The sequence below is a fragment of the Canis aureus genome, chromosome 34 (assembly GCF_053574225.1).
Source record: "Canis aureus isolate CA01 chromosome 34, VMU_Caureus_v.1.0, whole genome shotgun sequence".
Lineage (NCBI taxonomy): Eukaryota > Metazoa > Chordata > Mammalia > Carnivora > Canidae > Canis > Canis aureus.
This window is the reverse complement of record NC_135644.1, coordinates 31,584-37,925: the sequence shown is the minus strand read 5'-3', so window position 1 is coordinate 37,925 and position 6,342 is coordinate 31,584.

Below are 6,342 nucleotides of genomic sequence, written 5' to 3'. Positions count from 1 at the left end.
GGAACCACCACCTTTGAGCTGGGACAAGGGCAGTCAGGGTCCCAATATTCTCAGCAATGACACACTCAAGGAAGAACCTCCAACTCATGAGTGGGAGGTAGGCATAAGAAGACATCCCACACACACCTCTCAGTCACAGTCATTCAGAACTCAGCCTAATCATCAAGTAGCTGGGCTCAGAATGAGAAATGACAATGTTGGACTCACTTTTAATTCCCCCTCTGTCATTGGTTTTTATCTATTTTCCCTCAAAACAATCTCTCCACTAACTTCTGTAAGTTACATTTCCATTCAAATTCTATATCCTCATCTTCACACATACATAATAACAACTACCATTATAGTATGTTCACTCTGTGCTATACACCTGAGCAGGACATATGATTGTTGTTTAGTGTTCACACAACTGTTCAAGATACCTTGTGTTCTTATCTCCATTTTGTAGACGAGGAAAAAGCATGGAAAGGTTAAGCAGCACTCCCAAAGTAACAAAACTAGTAAGTGACTGACCCATTCCGGTCTAAAACCAATCCCTTACACTAACCTCAAAATTAATCCTATAACATTGCAAAGTTGGATTTAGTTCATTAAATTATAATGGGTGAAGGACAAATATAAAAGAGACATGTTGAAAAACAGTAATTCAAATAATGGTGCTGTTTAACTAATTTGTCTTTTAATTTTCAAAAATTTTTCCATATTGAGAAGCAAGCTTCTTTTGATTAGGTTATGATTAGTTTTTGCCATAGCAGATTACATAGCTTATCTTAACTATACAAGCTCTTGTCCTTCATGTTCATTTTGGGGCATACTTGCAGAGTAGGGATTGAAAGAGGTTGCTTGGTCTGAACGTTGTTTTTGTTTTGTTTTGTTTTGTTTTGTTTTGTTTTTGGTCTGAAAGTTTTTCAAGCTTCATTTTTGAAATTCATAGGTTAGGATGAAATTTCTATTCCATTTTATTTCGTATAAGATGATGGTAATATCAAGAGAAGAAAACTTCACTGTGTATTAACAGTGTAAGGTGATTCTTGAGATCAAATCCATGAAAAGTACCTTAAAAGCATATGAGAAACATCTGTATTTTTTAGCACAAAGTGAGGACTCCTTAAATAATAATGTAGAATGTCAATGTTTAAAAACGCATGTGTCTGGGGCTCTCTGGGAAGCTCCAGTCTCTCAGAAGCTGCACACTTTACCATCTGTACTCTTTTAGAATCATTAATGAAAACTGGCATCTCCTAGATGTGTCTATTTCAAAAACTGACTCACAGTAACTTGCCTTTGAACTCACATAAATGACAATTTATTTGTTATTTGATGAAGAAAATCAAGATGCTTTTAATACTATGTAAGATATTTTTTAAATATTCTTCATAGAAATCTAATGCCAAATAAAACCACAACCACAAAAATGTCATTCATGTCACTGATTGTAGCTTAATACCAAAGTCTTAAAATTCTTACTTTTTCCAGAACTGAGGTAGGCTCTCAGTGCACATTTCTCCCATTATCTTTGTCTTCTATTTGCCAAAATAATGAAATACATTTTATCAAAATGAATACCACTACAATCTCAAACCTTTGGAACATAAACATGAAATCACTGGTATTTTTCAATCACTGCTTTTAATAATGCTTCATCAAATTTCTTTTTTCCTATCCCCTACTATCATATTTGGTAGCTACTAGAGTTTTCCAGTCATTTTTGGTTCTTAAAATTAAGTACAATATAAAACTTCAAACTCAAACTCAATCTAAATCTCATCAACCCCAGGAGCACCTGGGTGGCTCAGTGGTTGAACATCTGCCTTTGGCTCAGGTCATGATCCTAGGGTCCTGAATTCAAGCCCTAGCCAGGCTCTGCCCTCAGTGTGGAGTCTGCTTGAGGATTCTCTCTTCCTCTCCCTCTGCCCCACCCCCTGCTTGTGAGTGCACTGTCTCTCAAATAAATAAATAAATAAGTCTTTTAAAAAGTCATCAAATTAAAATATCTATCAAAAGAAGCCATTAATACAAAGCTATAGTAAACGTGGCTGGCATAGGGATCGATATATGTATCAGTGGAAAAAAAATTGAGAGTCCTGATATAAAGTCATACCTTCATGAGCAAATCATTTCAAGAAGGCAGCCAAGATAACTCAATGAGAAAAGAATAATCATCTCAACAAATGGTGCTGGGACACCTGTATATCCACAAGTGAAAAAATGAAATTAGAACCATGTGTTACACTGTATACAAAAAATAGCTCAAAATGGATCAAGAACCTAAATTTAAGAGCTAAAATTATGAAACTCTTGGAAGAAAACATGTAAATCTTTGTGACTTTGGATTAGGCAATGGCTTCTTTATTATAATACCTAAAACACAACAACAGAAGAAAAAGTTGGCAAACTGAACTAAATTAAATGAAAACTAAAACTTGTGTGATTCAAAGGGCACTATCAAGTAAATAAAAATACAACTCACAGAATGGAAGAAAATATTTGACAACCATATAACTAATAAGGGTCTAGCATCCAAAGATGTTATAATTTAATATTATAGATCAACAGTAAATAATTATTTTTAATGGGCAAAGGATTTGATACCCCTTAAAAGAATGGCCAATAAGCACATGAAAAAAATGCTCATTAGTCATTAGGAAAATGTAAGTCAAGAACACAGTGTATAATTATATACATATTTTTAAACAGAAGATAACAATTATTGGCAAGGAAGTGAAGGACTTCAAACCTTCATACATTGCTAGTGGGAATGTAAAATGGTGTAGTTGGTGTGGAAAACAGTTGGCAGTTTCTCAAAAAGTTAAACATAGAGTTACCTTATGACCCAGTAATTCCATTCTTAGGAATTATCTTAGTCTGGGCTGCTATAACAAAATACCACAGACTGAGTTGCTTAAGCAATACAAATTTATTTCTCAGAGTTCTGGACACTGAGAAGTCAAATATTAAATCACCAGCAGATCCAGTGTCTGATGAGAACCCAGTTCCTGGCCTGGAGACAGTCACCTTCTTTCTGTGTCTTCACATGGCTAAGAAGAGAGAAAGGAAGCAAGCTCTCTCATGTTTTATAAGAGCATGAATCTCATCATTAGGGCTCCACCTTGATTAACTAATCATCTCCCAAAATGTCCCATCTCCAAATACCATCACACTGGGGATTAGGTTTTCAACATATGAATGTTAGGGGGCTCTATTCAGTCAATAGTGGGAATATATTCAAGAGAATTGAAACATACATTTATACAAAAACTTGTACCTAAATGTTCAAAGCAGCATTATTCATAATATTCAAAAAGTAGAAACAACCCAAATATTCATCAACTGATGACTAGATGTATTAAATGTGGTATATTTTTCTGGTGAAATACTATTCAGCCATAATCATGCTCAGTGAAAGAAGCCACATACAAAAGGCTACAGATTTGTACCAGATTGTACAATTGTGTATAATTCCAATTATATAAGCTGTTCAGAATAGACAAATACATAGAGACAGATATATTAGCCGTTGCCAGGTTCTAGAGGAGGAGGGGAAAATGAGGAATGAATACTAAAGGACTTGGAGTTTATTCGGAAAATTATGAAAATGTTCTAAAATTACATAGGGCTGATAGTTGTACAACTGTGAATATACTAAAAACAGCGGAATTGATTACTTAAAAAAGTAAGTTTTATGGCATTTGAATTATTTCTCAAATATTAATTAATTTGTTCTCAATTAATTATTTCCCACTAAAAAAAAGTAACCATTAAGGAAATAAATAAACAAGATCCAGACTAGGGGGATCCCTGGGTGGCGCAGCGGTTTGGCGCCTGCCTTTGGCCCAGGGCGCGATCCTGGAGACCCGGGATCGAATCCCACATCGGGCTCCCGGTGCATGGAGCCTGCTTCTCCCTCTGCCTCTCTCTCTGTGACTATCATAAATAAATAAATTAAAAAAAAAAAAAAAAAAAAGATCCAGACTAGGAGAAATGTTCAGAAGACATTTATCTGAAAAGACTCAGAATGTAAAGAGAACTCCTAAAATTTTTTTAAATAGGCAAAAATAATTGGAGAATATAGAGAATTTACTTCATAAAGCAAGATAAAGAAATAACCAATAAACACACAAAAAATTCTTTAACATCATTTGTAATCAGAGAAATGCAAATAAAACCACAATGAAATAATGTCTCGATATCACTTGAGAGGTTAAAATAAAAAAGACTAATAATACTAAAAAATGATAAGGATATAAAACTCCATTCATTCCTGGTAATATTACAAAATTGTACAATCACTTTAGAAAACTGTTTGGCAATTTCTAATAAAATCCTATGATGCAGGAATCCTACTCTTAACTATTTATCCAAGAGAGACAAAAAACATATGTTACAAAATGACTTTTACAAGAATGTTTTAGCATCCTTATTTGTAATAGCCAAAATTGGAAACAATGCAAAAACTCATCATCAAAAGAATAAACAGTGGTATATATTCATACAATGGAATACTACTGAGCAACTAAAAGGACTGAACAATTGAAACACTCAAAAATTTGGATGAATTTCACAAACATGCTCTGTCAAAGAAGGGAAACCCAAGAAAGCATGTACTGTATGATTCAATGTATATGAAGTCCAAGAGCACGCAAAACTAACTCTGCTGTTTCTGGTGTTTGGAGGACAGAGGTGGTAGAAGAATGACTAGAAGGGTCACATGGGCACTTTCTAGGTGATGGAAATGTTCTACATATTGATTTGAGTGGTGATTGTGCAGTTGCATACAATAGTCAAAGCCTTTTGAACCTCTGCTTTAAAAATAAAATAAAAACAGAAAAATCTGCAACTAATAAATCAATTTTGAAATTAATCAGACTCCATCAAATATCAAAGAATATAGATCTAGATTGAATTTATGAGCAAAGGATTAGGTATTCTTTTTTTCTGGCCTACTTTTTGGTCCCTTCTTAACATTAATAACTGTGTTTGTTGGCTATGCATTTGTGTCTATATTTCTCCAAATTCAAGTGCTCATATTTAAACTAGATTAAATGACCCCAGGTATGCATGCATACCACTCTTAGAAATATCCCTTTCGGCAGCATTATGAAGTGTTGTTTTTTTTTTTTTAACATCCTTTCTGAGTTAAAAGAAAACATATGTCTTCAATTACCAGTACTATAAGTTTTCAAAATTGTGGGAGTAATCCAAACTACTTCCTTCAAAGACAACTGACTGAAACACACTCAGAGGAAGCATAGATTAGGATCATGACTTTTATCTCTTTTAAGAGACTAGAAGAACAGAAGGGGTTACACCCTTGTCATTTTATGCAACTCCTCTGTTCCAATATATCAAAAACTTGATATAGCAAGGTCATGAAGGACAGCTGAAAAGGAATCAAAGTAAACAATATACCTTGTCGCCAACAGAGTCTGCCAATATGAGATTAGAACTCTCTATCCTAGCAAGAAAATGTCTTTGGAAAGTTCCTTACAACATTTTATGACTCACAGAAATTCCCAGAGGTTCCTGTTTACATCCTGCAGTAGACAGTGTTTGAAGACGTGCAGTTCTTGTCAACTGTTGTTCTTAGGCAACTTGGCTGAAAGGTCTGTTTAAAAAACATTTGTTGGAAAGATGATATGTTTGGATGTTTTAATTTTTTAACCAAAATTTCAGATTTTAAATCTAGTTTAACTCTTAATTCAACATTGACTTAAAGAATAGCTAAGAAGAATTACCGTGTTAGTTACATAATATGTATTATGAACTCAGCAATTTTCCCATTTGAAAACTCCCAAACCAGGGGGTACATATTCTTGGCAGAGTCTCCCTTGCATATCTTTCCAAACTGCCTCCAGATCCCTGGCTCTGTGTTCAATGTTCTGGCTCTGATCTTGGCCACCCAGTTCAGTACCTCACCTTGGCTTCTGCTGTGACCGGCACTGCCAAAACACCTCCCAGCCCACCAGGACTTGATTCCTGGCTGTCCTCCACTTTTGTCTAATCCCAGTTCTCTCTTTCTGTTCTAAGTATTGAATATCACTCCTGAGGTATATTTTCTCCCCACACTCATCTAGCTCTATTTCGCTCTACTTGCAGATAGATGCCCAAGATCTATTCTCTATTCCTAGGCAGTTCCCCTACTCTTTCCTTTCTCTAGTCCCTAAAGCCCTGAATAATAAACCACCTGGTTCTTAACAGTTCTCATCATCTACATATGATCTTATTTGTTTTCTTGACAATAACTATAAAGATACAGAAATACAAAAGAGTATAATATTATAAAATATTTTAGTATTACCCAATAAAACTTTTTCTGTCATTTAATAGAAATGTAAATGTAAGGGG